The following is a 22,054-nucleotide window of genomic DNA, read 5'->3' as shown; positions in this document are numbered from 1 at the left end:
AATGTATTGCTCAACCGTATATTAGTTACTGTTTCAATGTTGAAATCTCGCAAGGCCTCTGTATAATTTGTTTAATCATTGATTCGAATTTCTATATACATCAACATTGGCTCAATTCATAGTTTCGGTGAACTATAAAGGCTCTTTTCGATCAAGTTTCTAACATTCTCTTTTGAACTTATTTTGTGCATTCTCATTTATTTATGAGGCTTCCTACAACAATAATGTTAAAGCTGTTCTTTGGAATTTGCCTCTCACCCCTTCTTTAAACATCCCTGGGCGAGAACCGAGAGGCAGCAGTCGTCGGGAGAAATTCAAACCGGAAGTCATCGATATGTGCACATCGATATATGAAACGATATCCATAATTTGCAAATATGATCCAATTACGTGTAATAACATCTAATATCGATCGTTTCTTATTGCATGTTTTGTGAGTACGAGGTATATTAAAGTAATGAATATAGATTGTGGGAGGGGAAGGGGAGGAATGGGGCGGAAGATGGGGCGGGATTGGTAAGATGAGAGATTAATGCACATCACTATCAACTTTATTGACTCATAATGTCAAGAACGATAGTTCATATTGTCATTCTATATGTATACCAAAAAGAACGCACTTGTCATCCTATGCAAATTCACTCTAGACGGAATTTTCCCAAATATTACGGAGGAAAAGATCAGATTGTAACTTACGATTGAGATTTTGCCTCCCCCTTTTTTCTTTTCCAAATAGCTCTAAGTTATGCATGCTTACAACACTTGTTTGATTATGTCACACTTTTCACTGGCACTTACGCTTCTTATACGCCAGGCAAATGTTTATTTGGTTTAAACTAACTTATACTTATAGATTCGTCAATAATTCAAAAAATGCTTAGAACTTTAGTGAGTTTAATGTGGTGACAGTATGAGTTAACAGTATGAGTTAACAGTATTAGTTTTGTAAAGTTAACGCGGCCCATGTATACAGTATAGGTACAACTGTAAATAAAATGTGTTTGCTCATAACTTTATAACTAATTTGGAGAAATACTTCACTGTGGTACAGAGGAAAAAAAAAAAATATTTAATTCACTGGAACAAACCCATTCAGAAAGTATATCCTATGAGGATCGAATCTGAACTGCATATACTAAAACAGATTTCTTAGCATGCTAAAACGTCATATATAAATATACACATATCGCCGACATTTTCCTGTTTAAACAATGCATAAATGTTCATGACATTTAGGCTCATACTAATCAGTGTTAGTGTACAGAAATCAGACCTGTTTCGAAACTACAACACTCCCAGATCTGTAGAATGCCATCCATATTATGAAAATTCAACACTTTAAAAACCTAGAAACAAACATAACGTTTTACATTGCATAATGCTTTCCTTAGAAGCAACAAGACTCATGATATACTTACAAGGCCTAACGAATTCGTAGCTCCTTGCACCTTCCAGGCGAGAGTACTTAAGAAATTAGACACTCATTCCAATGTGTGTAGCACATGTCTCTCAACACCTACGCGTGTAAAATCACAAGTAGCTTACACTGTATGCAATTTGGTAAGCCAGTGGCTGCATATGAACAACGATAACAGCTGCTTTTCCTCACAAATATACATGAATTATGTTTCTCTCAGATATACAAGATTATTTGAGCTAATTGAGTTAAACATCCTCTCCGGCGTTTGCAGACGGTGACAGTCTTTTCTCGCCCGCAGAGTGGTCACGCACATTAGGGCTTCCAAGACAGAGTGTTGCCAAAGAAACTAATGGCGCGAGCTTTAATTGCCTTTACAAGAATGCAATTTCCAGCAAGGGCGATCATGTTGGTTTCAGTAAATAAGAAATCTAAGTTTTTTTTTATATATTTCAATCATGACAAAAGAAACTGTATCATACCGACCTACAACTTCTTCTCAATTCTTCTGAACGGAGAACGCGTAGGAATCTTATTTCTGACGTCAGCGTTTGCACTTAGCTGTTAAAACAACTTTAAGGCCCCGCTGATCTGCCAGTATACTTTGAATGTCCGCTGTTCACGTCATTCCCTACAGAGTGACACGAGCTATCAAAGTGAAAAATGCATTCCTTGTCCGATTCCTCTTAGATGACATAAGGACAAAGGATGAAATATTCTAATTACCTATTCTGGTAAAGGTGTGACGTCATGAAATAAGGATATGTTTGAAAAGGGTTCAGATTAAGTGTTATTTAGACAGTTTATATATATACACATTTATAATATATGCATGGCTATAGGAAAATACTTAATACTTTACTTTAATTCGTCACTATCGAAGACTTCTGGGTAGACACTTTACGTGACCAACATCTGAGATCAATTAATAATTAAAAACTTTCTAGAGTGAAAAGTTTTAATAACGATCTAATGAAACGCAACGCGCCGGTTTATAAATACTTTCCATTGCAGCGAGATGAAAGATGACCAGGACTTTCTACACGTCAGAATGATTGGTTTTGTAAAAGTTGCACCTTTTGCTATAATTCTCATTACACGAGGTGGCAGCTGTTTTAATATTTAGTTCGTATCTCACCACCAACACAACAGGTTCCAACGATGAAACTTGCTGTTCTCTGTATCCTTCATTGGTCTGATTGATGAATCATTATATCTGCGTGCTGCCCCCAGGCAATGCAGGTTTTTTAGTATTTCCGAGCTATAATGTATGGCTAATGAAATTACCATGTGGAGTTTTCATGTTTACCACATCGAATTTTATTTTTCATAGAAGTTAAACATAGCCTACGGTCAAAGAGGGGGATGAATATAGTGAACTGATTAACTAAATATAATGAAAAACTAATTTAGCGAGCAGTTTAATACATAAGCTTTCTTTTAGCTTCCACATAAGAAGTTATTAAAAATTAGTCACATGAGCGCTATGCATGGGATGACATCACAATTGTCCTGTAGCGGAAGACACGATATCTAAAGATCTAAAGATCAACGGACAAGGGTGTTGTACAAATTGTCAACACATGTTTACTAAATGTACCTATATATATATATATATATATATATATATATATATATATATATAGTTAAGACCTACTTTAGGTGGTTCCTGACTCTTAGCGTTGAATTTCTGTAGCCTTTTAACATATATTACAATGAAAACTGGCATTTTCCCTTGTCTTTAGTATGTTTATTAGTGGGGGAGGCTGTACGATCGCTCGAAGGGTTGCCTCACTGTCTATTTCGATGGGAAACGATGCAATTAAGTTGAGGTTCTCTTGCAAGCCGGTTTTGTTTTCATCGAAAAGATGGAATGATAATAACAGAATCGTTTTCACTTTGCGCCAATCTTATTGCCTAACGCCGAGAGTAATTGGATTTCTCTTACAGTTAATGTTGGCATGCTCCTTCGTGCACACATTCATATTTGTTATGATGATGATGATGTTCCACAATAATTGCAATGTGGATATATCTACAAAACAAAAACAAAAACACTCATAAAAAAAATCTTATCTCAACATTTTTCTCCTAATATTATCATATGATTAAATACAGATGATGCATAATTACGAATGAATATGCATTCTTAAGCGCCTATGGAAAACACTGAGTCGTACAAGCTCTTCGATTGTGTAATGGTTTGGTATAGTATGATGATGTAGCGTGTTTAGGTCACCTATACGTGAAAGTTAAAGAGGAGACAAATGCGCGGGTTTGGCTTCATATCATCCTCCATGTATCCACCAGCTGCAAATGTGGCAATTATTCAACTTATTAATCAATCAATTCAAGATGAGGTAACAAATTTTGTTAACAAATAAAAGGTGTCCATCTATTGCTGCAAGAAATTGCCGAAAAGATTCTTCAGATTTAAGTCTAGCCCTTTAAGTATTCTTGTGATAGGTAAAAGTTCAATTTGGTTTACATCCATTATAATGCTACTTAACTAATATCTTTTACCGAGTTGGTGCCTATTTTTCTCGGAAAATTGAGTAAGACTGAATTTACAATCAATACGTTACTCGTCGGCTTGTAGGCTTAATGTAGCTACATCAATTACGGTTACAAAGATGTCCCTGCGTTTGCATTTCCGTAACAACACTCTCTAAAGATTAAACTATACAGTCACGTCGATTCTACAATTGCAACTGCGTCGTCACTTCATTAGCATATGTGTAACAGTAGTTAACATGTACAAACAAAAAGTAGTCAACGATAAATACTGGCAGGTGTTATCAAGCTCCTACAGATGTATCGCACTGTAAAGAGCCCTTATTATAGTATATATATATATATATATATATATATATATATATATGTTTACGTCAACTTTCACATTTTACTGAATAATATATTACTTGGGATTGAAAGTCGTGGCAGTGAAGCATACACTTTTGTGTATTACCCTCTACAATGTCATTAGTATTGCCACTAAATATATGTAATCAAGTCATTTAACGGCTGTTCATGTTCTGAATGTTCTGAATGTTTCCGTTTTTTTTTATAAACATGTTTTATCTATAATAAGTTCGCATCACTAAGTTAATAAGTCTAAAACTGAACATTCATGTCAGGGAGTAAATCGTTTGGACGTTCAGAACAGACAGGTAAACTATTTGTTTTTGTTTTTTCCTAGTAATATTTTACTATGCTGAAAGCTTCGGGTACCAATACTCAATAACTTTTGAGTGTATTTAAGAAAAAAAGGATAATATTTATAAAGACGATGACAATAAACCTCATTGTTATAGATATCCAATGCATGTTAGTTGATATTTCCTCTGACAAAAATAGTATGTTCCCACACCGTCACAAGCAACTCTGTGCAAAAGATCTACAGCTAGCTTCGTATCGTCGAGGGCTAGGTCACATGGACTAAAACATCACGGGGTCCCTTTCGGAAGTCTTCAATTTACCTTTAATATATAATAATAATAATAATAATAACTAGTATTAATTAGCGCAGACTCCAACAAAAGTTGTTGGACGCGCTTTACGAGTGCTGAATGTATACAATCACTAATAGAGTAGAGAGAAAAGAAAGGTTTTAAAGACAGCGCTTGAATTGAATAATAGAATCTAAAATCCTAATTTCAAACGAGATGGAGTTCCAATTCATTATTCCTATCCAATGTTTCCCAGATCCCCGTAATTGGTTCCGGGCCTTGCAAATGTATAGACAGAGCCTCCTTTCCAAGTCTGCGGGTTTCTGGGTTGACAGATTAAGCCTCTATGCACCTTTAGAGCACGAAGGGAGTAGATGTCGTTCTGCTAAGTGAACCACAATAATGCATGATATCATCTCATATTCTTATATTTAACTTCGGTACTCAGCTGTTTAACCTTCACCATTTCTCAGTATAATATTAAATATGTTTAAACTAACTGACTGACTGACTGACTGACTGACTGACTGACTGACTGACTGACTGACTGACTGACTGACTGACTGACTGACTGACTGACTGACTGACTGACTAGCTGACTGACTGACTGACTGACTGACTAGCTAAATCACTCACTCACTAACTATATATATATACATATATATATATATATACATATATATATATATATACATATATATATATATATATACATACATAAATGCAACATATATATAGACTATATATGTAGACTATATATGTAGACTATATACGTTGTATATTTATACATATATAGGCTACATAAATATAGACTACATATATATATATATATATAGGCTATATGTATAGGCAACATATATATCATACATTAACTTATAAATTGTTAATAGGAGGCGGAGTGGTCGCCATGCATGGCAGAATGAAACAATCATGATGCATTAATGGACCGTATACATTCAAATTACACACAGCACACTGTTCGTTCTTCCTTTCTGTTAACTTTTATATGACATCATGCCAAACCTGGATCTTAATCACTTCAGCCGTTTCCATCAGCATTTTGTTGCGACTCTCCGTTGTTTCAATCCTAGGCGTTGAGAAAGAGCCTGACGGAGTGTTGTTACAAGCTATTTGCGATTGATTGAAGAAATTAATTTCCGTAAAACAACAAACATTTCAGTGTAGTCATAATTTACGTCCGTGTCGATCTATTTTCGTTTTCTATCTCCGTATGCTTTTTTGTTTTTTTCTTGCTTGTAGCTAATCAGGTCGTGTCTGAGAAATATTTCCATCGCTATGTCATGCAGCAGCTGTTAAAGAGTATTGGCTTGTTGTTTTTCTTTCTATAAAACTAATAGATGATCAAGCCTTCTCAAAATCAATTACCAAGAACGGATTAGAAATACAAAAAAATTAAAATGCCGCAACGCTTCTTCGAAATCCTGTACTATCAACCCCACATCAAAACAACATCATGGTAGGGTGTAAGCTCTCTCTGGTCAGTGCCCCATGCGACAGTTCTATTGCGACAGTACTACTGCGACAGTACTACTGCGACAGTATTACACTCCTGCGACAGTACTATTATATCTGCAGTGGCTATCAACATCTTACAGGCATTGGATGGAATTTCAGGGGGTAAATCCAGTTATTATTTAATACTGACACTATTGTGTCACTAAGAAGGTGTTAAAACATAAGGTAAAAAAAGTGTGGTAGTTTCTTTTACGTCATAACGAAATGATTCTCTTTAGATAACTAATTACTAGGAAGTTTCTGGTATGCATGATCCACACAGCTTTGTTATCTAAAAATATAATCATTAAAAGCGACCTTTAGCTGACAGACAATAAGATAATTTTAGGAAAAGACAAAATTATTCCACACTGCACGTTGGAAACCTTCAGCTCATTAGGAGTGTTAGCTCAGTGGTTAACGCCGGTGCCTTTCAATCATAAGGTCCCGAGTTCGAGTCACTCCAAGATGAATGTATGTCGTCTAGTTACAGAGTTGTTGACAATTGACAATTCATAATCATGGATGTCAGCTTGCGGCTTTGATAAGCCAATGATGGCACTGTGATTTCACTATGACAAACTTCAGTTGTTTATTTTATCTTTGAAATGTGAAGAAAAAACGTGGAATGGTTTTTTACATAGCAACATACTGTAAGGTCATGGCTTCATCTATTGCAACTATCTTGCTCTTTTTTTTCACTTTTATACGCGTGTAAAATGACTTGTACGTTATAAAGAAAACCAAGACATTGCCGTTAAAATGCCATGACGATGACGTCACTCACACTTCCTTTGACAGAAGTACTGAAACAAAGTCTCAAAATGTATCAGTTCACATCAGTTCTGTTAGATACACCATGTTATCATGGGAACTGTTTACGCAGGAAACGTCAACTAAACTTTGGTTGAGTAGCCGACTTACGCTATCAAAATATCACTTAATTTCACCATAGTGTAACACAATTATAATTGTAAGGAAGTATATTATGTTGCGTAATTGAAACTTCAATAAACAACATCCAATAAGCATAATCAATCATTATTTGGTATTTTTTTGTTGACGCTGTGTAAATTGTGGACATTGAACACTTGCGCAATCGTCATCGTATATGTTTATTTCATTTTTATAAATATTAAATTTGACCACACTTACTACCAGATAATTAACATGCCGGACAAGATAGTAGATAGCACACAAGATGTATAGATAGCACACATTTATCACTATACAATTGACAGTATTGTACATAGCAAATGCCATCATGAACCAAACACGAATGAAGAATTGTTGAAAGTTACACGTTGTGCTTCCAGGGGCGTATCCAGGATTTTCCACTAGGGGGGCGTCAGGCATGAATGATCGCCGTCCTGGGGGATGGGTCTAAGGGGAGGGGTGGACAATTTTTGCTTTCGAAGAAGGGCTGAAATGCAAAATGGTGCCATATGTGATCCATTTTTCGACCTTAATAATAAGCAACATTTCCAGTAAATATGGACAAAAATGCACAATTTAGTATGGCTGGCATGTCACTTAGTGTTTATAGTGATAATACAAACACAATTACCATCTATGTTTCTAAAACTATTATGCCGCCGAACTTCGCCAGAACCTTTTTTTGGTAAACAAAAATTAAAGCATACGGGAGGGGGGGTTGAGCGATCACCGACATCTCACATTAAGGTCGTCATCAATTTTTTTTTTTTTTTTTTTTGCTAAACTTTTTTTTTTTGGTGACGGCCAATAGGGGGGCGCGCGCCTGTTGCGCCCCCTGAATACGCCCCTGTGCTTCTGTCAACTCAAAAGATATAACCCCACATTTCAAGGTAACATTCGTGTTAGATATGAGCAGCATTATTATTGACTCACAGTACCCACATGTAAATATCCATAAAGTAACATTGAACCTTGTATCATTAATGATTAACGTTGACTTCACATATACAACTCTTTCTTGGTTTTCTTTTATCTTTTCTATATTTCTTTTCTATTTTTCGAGGACGCCTAATCCGACTTCTCCTTCTTCGAATATATCATCGCCTGTTAAGTGATACATAATGTAATGACATGAGATATTAGTCAATTTTGTTAAGTGAAAATAATAAAAAACACTGTTTGTAATGTAAAACTTACATCTTCTATAAATGAGTAAGCTTGACTACTAATGTGAAAAAATGGTTGATGTATATTAACCAAACAGAACAGACATAAAACCCGTAATAAGAAACTAGAATAAAACTGGAAAGTATCACATTTGTCTTGATTTTACATGATTGACACACTACTTATAATATTTCATTGATGTACTGAACTTTGTGTGACCTCAATAATTCTTAAGTCCCACATGACACATATCTGTGTAACGAATATCATTGAAAGTCGTTAGATCGTTCCCTTTCTAGAAATGTAGGTTCAATAGATATTCGTATTTTTTTAAATTTGCTTTCATTTTATGTCATCTGTCGTAAATGATGGCTCAATAATGGTAGACATCTTTAAAAGCTGTCGATTTTATACGTTGAATTCGTAATGACCATGAGTCCCTTAAGGAAAAAAGGAGATGATTTGTTATAGATGCAACAAGAAAAAGGGAAGTGAGATCATTAGTTTACGACTGATTATCTATGGCTCGACAACGGATGAATTCAGTTTTACTTTAAAATATAACGGCGAAATAAAATATCCTTTAGCAACTGTTAGTTAGTTTCTATCTAGATGGTTATCGGATAGAGATAAAAAAAAAACCCTTTTTTTCTTATTTTGACTTTAAACAGCTCTTTATTACAGTGCCAGGGGTGAAAAGGATTTGCCTAGTTAAATGAAATGAATTACGTTTTAAGTGCACAAATTGCTCTAAGAAACTTGAGGTTACAAACCTTTATCATTACTGGAGGTGACATGTAACAAATGAATACTTAGTCTTGAGGTAAATCCTCTTATACTAAAGCGGCCGTTACTGTAAGTAGAAAATTGAGAGGAAAGCTAATAAAAACCCCAATTAATATAGAGAATGGCGCATAATCACTACATAATATATGATATATTTGAGTTGGATATTCTTTTCATTTTATCATTTGATATATACATATATATATATATATATATATATATATATATATATAATATGTTTGTGTGTGTTGTGTTGTGTTGTGTACAGTCAACGCTGCTATAATTTACAGGAACTAAATTTGGCTTGCGTATACCTATAGCAGTTCTTAACGTTAAAGTGTTGAATAAATAAAGATAATCTTATGTTCATTCATTATGAATCTTTCCCCTTGAAGTGAATATCTTCTCCATAGCAGAGGTTGGCTGCCTCTCCTTTTGCCCCGTTCACATTGCATGAGGCCAACTGATCAAGGGATTTGATAACATGGAAGACTGTAGTACGGTAAACGGAAGTTTAGCTACATACTTGACATATCACATTGCACTTTTCTGTGCCTCAGTATCGATTCTCTCTGTAGTGTGACCGGTGACGTCGTACAAGATAGAAAGGGAAAAAAGTTATATTCAGTTTCCTTTTACAGCTGGTTATAGGTAGAATTTCATTTCACCTTGGGACTAACTTATTCCCCAATGAGATTTACTTTTAATATTTCATACTCAATTGAAAACATACGAACGACGCGAATGTTTGCAAGGTATATACCAATCAATTTTGAAATTTCCTATACACAGTTGCGTTTTACAATGCTATTGCAAGTAAGAAGAGCTGCATGGTACGAAGCGTAGGAAACTAAAAGCAAAAGCTCCAGCTTATAAACGCTGCCCTTTTAGTATAGATATACTCCGAAATGAGGCGTCTACTTCAGAATCTACATCAAGTAATCAAGACTTAATGTTATATATACGAAGGAAATGTATAGTTTCTTATTCTCGTTATCAAAATAATACCATGCATAATACCATGCATAAAAAATATTCCTCTCTATTCCATGGAGGAAGCTTGTCATGCATTTTTTATGCTTGAGACCGAAACCAACATGAAATGTGAATCAGTATTAAGTTTAATATAGCCTTTGCTGCATATCACAAAATGCAAATTCGAGAATATGATACAAATGTTGTCCATTTTCGCAATTTGTCTTGTTATTACAAGTAGCAGCAATGGTAGAATACTACCGGGAAATATCACGTTTATGTAAAATGAAATTAATTCAGTAAATTATGTCATGGTAATTCAGTACTTTTAAAGGGTAAGTAGTATGAAATCTTGAAACTATCTTACTATAGGTAATTAATGCATATTCACCTGTATAGGTAACTTTTGGAAGTATTTATCTTTGGAGGATTTTTAACCTATTGACTAAATAAAAATGTTGACTTTTCTTTTTGTCAAATGTTTGGAGTGACCTCTTCTAATAAGTATGTTACCTACGCTTAATTGTGCCATTTTGTTGGCTAACTAGGAAGCAAACGTTTGGTCTGTTATTTATCTAAGCAAGCAATATCATACGATAGTTAAACTGTGCTTGGGAGGATTATACTATGAAACTTCATCTCTTGTTTCTCTTGTGGTATAGTAAGCCTTCTAACACTGGTTTAGCATCGAGTATCATCACTAACTCATTAAGCTCCACCAAAGAGGGGGGGGGGGAAGGAGGGAGATTTAATCTGTGTTTTCTCATTTTCCTCTCACCATAGACATGTCTTCATAACTAAGAGTCTAGTCTGTCGCATCGGTACGACGTTTATGGATAATCTCATGTTATGGCCTCCGAATTCATGGATCAAACGGAAGACTAAGGCTAATTAGAAGTAAGTATAACGCCTTCACGAATCCTATGTAAAGAACATGCCATTACTATGTACTTTTATGACGTATTCTGTATTAAAGCTAGAAGCTATAAATTACAGTGTAACGATTTACGTTAAAATACAATCCGTGTCTCTTCTTTAATTTCAAGGAAAGTTTCTGGTTATATGTCTTTGCATATTATTCCCGACGTGTACATCGGGAGTTTTTGTCCCCTGTCTTTGTGCGTCTGTGATTGAATTAGCATTAGATGCGGTCGATATTAACCATCGGTAAGGTAAATAGCCAGAAACTTGCTGTCTATTTGCATTCATTCAAATCTAATAAAGTTTGTTCGTTTCTTTGTGTAGAGTATTTACGACTATTTCTTAGTCTATTGAAGGCATAGGAGCTAGAGAGACGATAAAGTAAGTGTGGATATATATATGTATATATATATATATATATATATATATATGTATATATATATATATATATATATATATATATATACATATATATATATATATATAAATATATATATATATATTTATATATATATATATATATTTATATATATATATATATATATATATATATATATATATATATATATATATTTATATATATATATATATATATTTATATATATGGTGATTCAAAATATACACCCTCACAAGTAATTCAAATATGACATTTACGACATGAAAAGGACCTTTTAGTGCTCTTATATAGTTAAGAACGAGACTTTATATACTAAACAATATTGTATAGACTATGTATATGGATATATATATATATATATATATATATATATATATATATATATATATATATTTATATATTTATATATATATATATATTTATATATATGGTGATTCAAAATATACACCCTCACAAGTAATTCAAATATGACATTTACGACATGAAAAGGACCTTTTAGTGCTCTTATATAGTTAAGAACGAGACTTTATCGTTCGAAAAAACGTCGGAAAGTATTTCTCTTGAGGAGCTCAATGGTTAGGATACAATGTATGAGTGACAGCTTTAAGTAGTACTCAAATCTAGCACTGCATATTTCTGGGAATTTCTGTAAATAATGTCACGTTTATATTAGCAGGATATAGAAAATGGTTGGAAGGCATGGATATCATTTGCGTTACAGAAAAAAAAAAGTTATCCCCAAATGTACCTATACAATATTACTCAAATTTAATCAAATCAACACAGCCAAAACGACTCCTACGAACTGACAATTCATTAGCTCGTTCTTTTAAGGATTCGTTTTTGTCATTTTGTCATTTGTCATAGTACAATTAATCATATGCAATAATCCAATCGAAAAATTGACAATAAATCGTCATTTTTGCCATCATGCTTACGCTCTATTTTAGTAGTCAAGCTAATGAACTGCATTGTTATGATCACAATCAGATCTCATGAACCTCTACTGGCATCAACTGGAGGAGCTATTTTTATTTTATACAGAACGGAGTGTTATGTGACCTAGTCATCATGCATGAGCAAAAACCACGAAGACTGAGAACTGACTAATAATTGAGGGATTCGAACTAAAACGACGGAATTCTATCAATGCCTTGGTAGAAATTCTTCCAAAGTTACCTCCTACAAATGAAAATACGTAACTAATATTACGGTTAAATTGCCAGAAGGAGTTCTTTGATAAACTTGAAGCGAATCTACATATTAAACGCCCCTTCAAGAGAGAGTTGTGACTTTTTGGAAATAAGATTATAGGGGATATAGTTTTGAGCTTTACACTTATTATTATATATATAATTTTTTTTGGCGTTATGTCTGTCATTGGTTTTTGAAGGTAATCTGGATCCCTGCAAGTTTGTGTAAGCTATGGTAAGAATTTATGAAAATCCTTTGCCCTGCCTGGGAAATTTCCAACGGACGTTTTCGACTAAGAAGTCGGTTAAATCGTTTCAAATAAAATCATTGTGGAAATATTTTAATCTATTATAATCTTGAAGTCGACCAAACATTTATTTTGAATGTTTCGTCTTTTTTTTATTGAAGCTGGGAGGTTATTTGAAGTACATCCAAGGGCGTAGGAACCGGGGGGGCTGGGGGGCGCCAGCCCCCAGTGAAAAATATGGGGGGGCGGAAGTATCGTTCCGCCCCCCCCCCCCCGCTCCGCAAGTCAGAAACCCCTTTTTCATTTCTAAATGAGAAAAAAATCTCATTTGAAGCACCAAATTGCATCTAAGGCCACCTGGAAATGCAAAAAAATTCCAAAGGGGAGGGGGACACCCCATCCCCTTAGACCCCTCCCCCAGGCCGGCCATCAGTCTTCAACCCCCCCCCCCCCACTCAAAAGTACCTTCCTACGCCACTGAGTACATCAAGTAATGTAATAGTGTTAAACTTAACCGATTCGACCTTTTCTGGTTCATCCAGACGTTAATAATATGCACTGCATGCGTAACCAATAACTGAACCTTAATCATAATGTCCTTGTTCTATCATTTCATATGATCTAAACAAATAAATATATCCGTTATGAAGGACATTAACCTCAACAATAGTTTAATAACAACAGTAGAGGTTTTCTTATCTATACACATTTCTTTCAAGCGACGTATAAAGTTGTAAGAATTATTTGCAAGACCTCTGAATAAATAATGATTAAAGTTAATCCTTCGTTCGTTGTAAATCATTTGTTATGATCAAAGACAAAACCTCAAAATCATATGAACAGCAGAAAATGACAAATCGGTAATGTATTGAAGTTGTTAACATCATATTTATGTATGCTAATATCATCTTTATGTCAGTCAGTAAACCATCAAATGCCACGAAACTAAAATAATACGAATAATTTCAAACAGCAAATGATGACTATGCTGGTTGTATCATAGTTGTGTAATACTCAAGCTAACTATGTTTTTAACAAACTCATTCAAAGCATACGTTTGCCAGCTCCAGATGCACTGAAAGCAATAAATCTTTGTTATGTTGTTTGCATAATTATACAAATAATTGAATGCTTTCTAGAACTCTTCATTCTACAGTTTCAGTTTCTCATAATATCAATTTCAGATTGGGATTGAACGGAATATCGTTGTAAGTTTATTTTTCCCTTTGTTATCATATTTTCTTTCTTCCGGACGCGGAATTAGTTCAGTGATTCGATATTACTAGTAGCTTGCCCAATGCAATATATCAGCCGCTCGCGCTTCTAATAAAGGGCCAAGAAGACATTAGATAAACAACAGGAACAAAATGACTCATTGGCTAATAATCAGGTTGTCTGCGATAAAGATGGGAATATCTGCCTCAGATGCTCATTATTCATCTCAAGTAGTCGAGTATAGCTCTTACAGGCAGTGCTACTAGTTATGTTGAACGGTGGTAATGAACAGCTAATGTCTTATCACTGTATAGTGTTAAGAGCTTCTTCGCACACTGATGTCACAATTGGTCTGTATGTCATCGAGAGGATAAATAATGCATTTTTTTATCAATAATTGAATGTATAACCTAGACTTGATTGAAGTCGTTTAGAGTAATGTAGTTACAATGGGTACGTTCTCTTCGGTTTGTATCAGTTCATGTGATGAATGTAGAATGTATGTTACGGTTTATCACGCATATTATTTCAATTCACCAAAACGATATACGTTAAGTATACGGTAAATTGCAAGTGGTCCACGAAAGAACCAAATCGCATTCTCAACGTTTTTGGTTATAGCCTGTGCAAGTATGATGTTTGTGTAGTACAGATTTCTCCATGAGTTTTTCTGTTGATTCGATGAATCTAAAGTAATCTTTACATAGATAACGCAGATGACAAACTCTCGCACTTCCACTGAACAGACCAGTGTAAGTTAGTTCTGACCTTAGTAAACAGCATTCAAAGGTTCAGTAACTTTATTGCATATTACAAACAAAATTGAGCATGTTTGTATGTTATTGTTCAACAGGGACGGATCCAATATTATTCAAGGTAGGGGTGTGACCCAGGGGTCGATGAAGCCGACTCCTGTATGGGGGGGGGGGGGTATTGGGGTCCTTCCTCCTTCCATTTTAGACGCTATAGGGTGCAATCTGATGCATATTTAAACTGTAAATTTCGGTCTATAATCAGGTTGCGCTTATAACTACTTTTGTATTTGTGTGTGTGTAAAATTTAAAAAAACGGGAATTCCTTGAATCCGCGCCTGTTAAGACAAAGGGATTAGATGGACTTGGGTGAACATTTGAGGTAGGCGAGGTGGGTCTTGGTTGACTGTCCTGTTCTGTGTTATTATTCTTGTCGGAAACGTATCAGTAATATAGGCCTATCTAACCGGAAATCCCCGCTAAATGATAGCACACGAAGCTCTCATGATTTAAACACGTGTATCATGAATATGCATTGTCCGTATACGTATAAAGGATAAGGTACAACACCAAAGTGCTCTGCCTAATTTATGGAAATATGTAAATTCATACAATCTATCATGCATATAGGAATATGTATCATATTTATAGTGATACACCGTGACAAATTAGATTCATATTTATATATATATGCACTTGCATATTTTCCTTCATCGTGCTGTAAAAGTTAACTTGTAGAAATATACACATGTTTCATTATACGATAACTCATTAATTTTCCCGTGAATATCTAAGATCGGAGCTATTTATCACCCACTGCATCATATGAGTGTTTATTACATATATAGACCAGTATATTTCACGTATTTTAAATCGTTGTAGGTTTGCTTCCCATGTGGTTGATAAATGCCATTAAGTATCGAAATAATGACTGACATCACAAACAATATGTCAAAGACTTCAATTACGTAACATTGAGCTCTGATAGCATTACATTTGTTAGACTGCATGAATACATATATGCACACACACAAACCCACACACACACACACACACACGCACATGTGTACATGAGTGTGCATATAATTTATCAATTTCAAATCATACCTCTTCGTGTGATATCATAGTGTAAGGCATTCACTAAGATATCGCCTCAACTCTCCCCCACCTTCCCTTCCCCTCCTGTTCTCATCTGGTCACCTGGGTGATACCAAAAACACGCTTCTACACGAAGCCAAACAGATTTCATGCAAGAATGAGATCAAGAATGATGTTTGTACTAGTAACAAAGAGCAAACGGAAGAATGAAGCAAAACGGGTAAAATATAATTACCTTTAAAGACCGGGAAATACCCTCGCGTTGCCGTCTTTTAATACCTGGCTCAAACACCAATACGTACTTCGAGTAACGGTTAAACTGCATACTAACAACGACCATGCGGTGAAGTGCGATACACGTCTATAGGTAATAATGTTTAAGAGCGGTCATCTTTGACATATGTTGAGAATCGACATCAGAAGCCTCAAACAATATCATTACTGCTAACCATAAGCTTCCCGGATCAGTGAGTTGATGCATTACGACTTCGCCGTCTTGTAAAATGTTGAGAACAAACGTAAACCAATAGACCGTGCAAATATAACACTGATCCGAGTTTCACACAACAAACAGAACGACACGCACGTTAGGGTAACATGTGAAGATATTAGTCGTGTACTCCCTTTGAGAAATCCGTCTGCTAAACTGCACTGAAGTCGCAACGTTTTAGTGATGTCAAAAAAAATTGATTGCCTGGCACGGCGGAGAGGGCTGTTATTCGTGCTATTTCATGACTCGCTGAGAAATATGCAAAGATTGAGCGAAATTTAAGAGGAAATACAAATCTGGTCTGTTATTGCTATTAAGTGCCCTCCAAAATGACAAGTTTTGCGACATGATCAAGAGTAAAATCAACTACGCATGCGTACGATTAGAGCATATAACGGTTATAAATTTGACCATGGTTTGTTTGCCAGGAATTTCATTGATTCCTCTAATCACATTTGCACAAAGGAAAACGACGAGAGTGGCAGATGCCTTTCTGCAGTTTGTCTTGGAATACTTTGGATAAATTAGCACGATCAGCAGAAGATGACCATGAACGATAAAGACTAACAGGTGTTGAGAAAGAGAGAGATGACATAAAGTATGCTTTCCTCGTGAAGCAGAGTTTGTCGCATCAGGAGGAGACGAGGATGGTAGATGAAGAATAACAGGTGTTAAGAGAGAGAGGTGCAGAGAGGTGGGGAGAGAGAGGCGGAGGTGGAGTTGGTGGCATAAAGAATGCTTTGCTCATGGAGCAGGTTGTGTCGCATTAGAAGGAGACGGGGATGGTAGATGAAGAATAACAGGTGTTAAGAGAGAGAGGTGGAGAGAGAGTTGATGGCTTAAAGAATGCTTTGATCATGGAGCAGGTTGTGTCACATCAGAAGGAGAAGAGTATGAAGGATTACGTCTAACATATGTTAAGAGAGAGAGGTTCATGCTTTCCTCGTAGAGCAGATTTTGTCGCATCGGGAAGAGACGAGGATGGTAGATGGAGAATAACAGGTGTTAAGAGAGAGAGATAAAGAGAGTTGATGGCATAAAGAATGCTTTGCTCTCATTGAGCAGGTTGTGTCACATCAGAAGGAGACGAGTATGAATAATTAAGTCTAACAGGTGTTAAGAGAGAGATAAAGAGAGTTGATGGCATAAAGAACATAAAGAATGCTTTGCTTATGGAGCAGGTTGTGTCGCATTAGAAGGAGACGGGGATGGTAGATAAAGGATAACAGATGTTAAGAGAGAGAGAGAGTTGATGGCATAAAGAATGCTTTGCTCATGGAGCAGGTTGTGCCACATCAGGAGGAGACGGGATGGTAGATAAAGGATAACAGGTTTTAAGAAAAGCGATCTGCGATGCGCATGCTTAAACTCAAATTAACATGAAAGGTTAATGTCTTCAACGAAGAAGAAAAAAGCTACTCAACTTAGGAACTCAAGTTACAAACTTAACAGGTGAAGGTCTTCTTGTTTTCATTTTTGGTTGTACATTTGCTTCTGGTTTTTGGGTTGGTATTTTTTTATTTGTCTGTGTGTGTGTGTGTGGATAGAAACGTTTCCCAAAATACAAGTGAGAGTTAAAGGAAGTGCTGTATTACTTTCAACCTTCCGTACTGTAAAACGTTTAACATACTGATTGGACTTGTCATGATACGTAAGTCACTGACCCGAAACCCTATTTAATTAGAGTTTTGCTCTTTCTAATAAACTTCTCATTATGTTTGTTGATGGGTCAAGTTATCTTCTTAAATGTCGATGAGAGTGGCTGCAAAAGAAGTTTGATTATTAGTGACCAGATGTGGGTTTTCCTTTTCCAGCTTACAGTGGTGGGAGAAGGAAGTTAATTCTTCAGAAAGAAGATAATGTTAGTAAATTAAACTTTGAACTTGAAATTGTGATTTGAGGTTGCGGTATCTATAGGTTTCGTTCTTCAGACTGTAAGAGCTGATGGATTATATGTGAGTGACGAAAGCGATACTTCACGATATTAATTCACGATATATATGCACGTATAGACGGTATAAACATCTCTATACAGTCCATGAGTTCATAGGTGTCCGCAATAAAACAACCCCCCCCCCTAACAAAACGCCCTCCCCCAAGAAACAGAGGGGTAAGCGAACTAAAACTTTTCGATAATAGGTTGACAGGTCAAAGATATGACCGCATAACCGGTTTCTCTGCAATATATTTCAAAAGCCCGTGTGTGGTCCAGTAAGGGGAGCAGAAGCTGCAGAGTTTTGAGATAGTTCTTGTTTCTGGTCGTGATTTTTACAGCTCAAAAACACATGTCAGCAAGAGGAATTGCATTTCTCTAGAATGTATTCTAAACTCTGTTGGGGGGAGGGGGGAGGGTCCTGTGGACACATATTTCCCCCTTTACTGATATTTAAACCATAAAAATACATTTCAAAGAGGATTTCAATTTTACTAGAATGCCCCGATTGGTCCAAGCGGACCCCATAGCCCACCCGGAAGCTGTTGCAATATTCCTGGTTCCCGATTATAAGCATAATAATACATGTCAGGAAAAGGAATGTCTGAATTCTAAATACTTGGAATGTCTTTTTATGACCTCGGTATTCCTGGAACAGGGCCTTTCGCCGTTACCCCCCCCCCCCTGCAGACGCTTCGACATTATTGGGCGCTTTCCACGACCCCCCCCCCCCACCAACATGGCAGTTTACTTCCAATGAATATTACCCTTGGAACTCATATGATAGCTCTTGTGGCGATTTCGTAGTTTTCGGGCGGATCGTAGTAATTGATAAGTGTTTTTGACACATTTAATGGTAAAGAGAAAAAGAAGTGTAAAACCCCCTGCAGACGCTTAGACATTATTGGGCGCTTTCCACACCCCTCCCCCACCCACCCCCCCCCCCAACATTGCAGTTTTCCTTCAATGGGAATTACCCTTAGAACTCATATGATAGCTCTTGTGGCGATTTCGTAGTTTTCGGGCGGATCGTAGTAATTGATAAGTGTTTTTGACACATTCAATGGTAAAGAGAAAAAGAGGTGTAAAAACCATACAATTTAAACGATACAATTACTGTTATAGTAAACATCCTGCTATAACTTCCCTGCTATGACGTCACATGTTTATCTTTAGATTACGATATCAATCACTTTATTTACATAAATTTGCTTTGCTACTTGTTTTGTTTTTGTTTTTAAATTTTTGATTGTTCTTTGTTTGTTTTAAGTTCTTTCCTGTTGTTTTCCTCTTATCCGTCTTGTTTTGCCAATTTTAACGCAAATACTTCAAAAAAGATCATCCAAGCGATAGAGAAAGAATATCCTCACCAAATCACTGTAACTCCTATGGAGCCTGTGTATTTTTCATTTACTTTGAAATGTAAACATCTTCACCGGCACCGTCACAGATTTTCGCATGATAACATTTCTATGTCAACGCCGTAGACCGGTACATGCGTGCGTCATTCCTATATACGCGGAGCTTACACTGTAGAGACCCTAGCGAGTTGACCTCCGCTGTATCTAAATTTAAATACGTGGGTAAATATGTTATATTTACTACGTAATGACGTCACTTTTCATGCAAATAACAATTATAATTACCATCGCGGTTTGTCCAAGAATAACAAAATATGAGACTTATATATGTATATATTATATATGTATATAATTATATGATTTACGAAGAATAATATAGCCTTTAAATTTTATTTATCGGTCTTTTATTGAATTAGTGAAATTACGTACGAAAATATTTACAGGAAAGACGTCTGTGCACTGCAAATTTCGGCCGGATACTTTAGAGTTGTGAAATATATTGTAACTGTTCCTAAATTATAGAAACTTTCAGTTTTAATTTGAGAACTGTTTCTCTGAGAGTAAGAAACAGTCCGACAAACCCTTTAGAATTTCATTTCACGTCAGTTTATTTATTTCTGTTTTTATGTTTGTTAAACTTTGTTCATAAAATGTCAAGCTTTGTGCCAGTGTCTGACTTTCCATTGGGCCAGATGGCCGCGCAGTCCATGGTCAACAAGGTGGTGGTGGGGGGGGGGGGGTGGGGAGGGGAAGGTGGGGTGAATCTATTCGAATCGTTCCAGTGAATAACTTAACATAAACGATATGTGTCGTGGTTGCATAATAATATTAGACGTTCCTATTAGATACAGTGTACGTAGCAAATCATACATCAATCGAAAGTAACTTGTTTCTGAGTTGTCTAACGGTAAGGTGGAGACCCGAAATAAATATCTACGGCCTAGGGCATCGAGAAAGAGAATTCCGACCATGGGCTTTGCACATGTTTCACTCTCCGTATGGCTGAACGAGTCCGTCTAGTTACTTGACCAGTGATATACCAATCTACTGTGATAAATTGTTAAGTATTTGATTCACGACCATTATATATATATATTTAAATAAGTATATTTACGGCCGATCTTTCAAACTTCAAAACAGTGCGCAATGATTAACCCAGCAAAATATATCTTCATCCCCAGCAAAAACATTATGAGGTTTTTCAAACGAAAGGTTAGCGGGCCTGATATTTCGATCATAAGTTAAAACTTGTACATTCTATTAGTGATCAACTCACGGTACCATCATGATCTGCAGCCAGAGACCATGGAGATAACTAAGCTTTGCGGAACTAAATTGGACCGATATCGCAGCGCCCTTATATGATTTCGGGCGTGGCAGGAGAGCACCATTGATTCAAGTGGCCTTATATAGCATTGGGTAGGACATGCTTGAATAGGTATTTTTTCAATGAAAAGAAATAGGGATTGGTGAATGGCGCCACCACTTACTTGGATCATTTGGAAATGTTCCCGAGCAGGAAAGGTTTAAATACTATCAGCTATGTGCACCATATATATCGATATATAAAGATATATAAAGATATATATATATATATATATATTTATATATATATATATATATTGATATATATATATATATATATATATATATAAAAAGATATATAAAGATATATATATATATCAATATATATAAATATATATATATATATATATGTTGGTACTAGATGAGACTAGTGGAACACTAGTAGTTGTAACTCGGAGTTTCACGCTTTGTAGCGATCTTCAGACAACTGCTGTTGTCTGAAGATCGCTACAAAGCGTGAAACTCCGAGTTACAACTACTAGTGTTCCACTAGTCTCATCTAGTACCAACATATATTCCGCTCTGTCCAATGGACATAGAGCACTCTGCGCCAAGATAGACGCCAACCTACTCTATATATATATATATATATATATATATATAAAACAATATATAAATATATATATATATATATATATATCAATATATATATATATATATATATATATATATATATCAATACATATATATATATCAATACATATATATATATCAATATATAAATATATATATATATATATATATATATAAATATATATATATATATATATATATATATATATATATATATATATATATATATATATATATATATATACATATACATTATGTACGTA

At 35.4% G+C, this 22,054-nt stretch overlaps 1 protein-coding gene across 3 annotated transcripts in view; it reads right to left on the bottom strand.

Annotated features, from left to right (window-relative positions):
* Nucleotides 1-22,054, bottom strand: part of LOC139974403 (uncharacterized) — a 114,344-nt gene that overhangs the window by 38,265 nt on the left and 54,025 nt on the right. Inside the window, exon 1 of one of the 3 annotated variants that reach the window (XM_071981532.1) lies at nucleotides 16,305-16,858. The exons of 1 other annotated variant lie outside the window; for it this stretch is intronic. The gene's annotated coding sequence lies outside the window, so the exon portion shown is untranslated. Of the gene's footprint in view, nucleotides 1-1,418; nucleotides 1,735-16,304; nucleotides 16,859-22,054 lie in introns of those variants that run through there. One more of the 3 variants, XM_071981533.1, reaches the window with a different exon arrangement.

This window comes from Apostichopus japonicus, chromosome 9 (assembly GCF_037975245.1).
Source record: "Apostichopus japonicus isolate 1M-3 chromosome 9, ASM3797524v1, whole genome shotgun sequence".
NCBI lineage: Eukaryota > Metazoa > Echinodermata > Holothuroidea > Aspidochirotida > Stichopodidae > Apostichopus > Apostichopus japonicus.
Note: the sequence above shows the minus strand (reverse complement) of the source record. Positions and strands in the feature narration are given on the sequence as shown.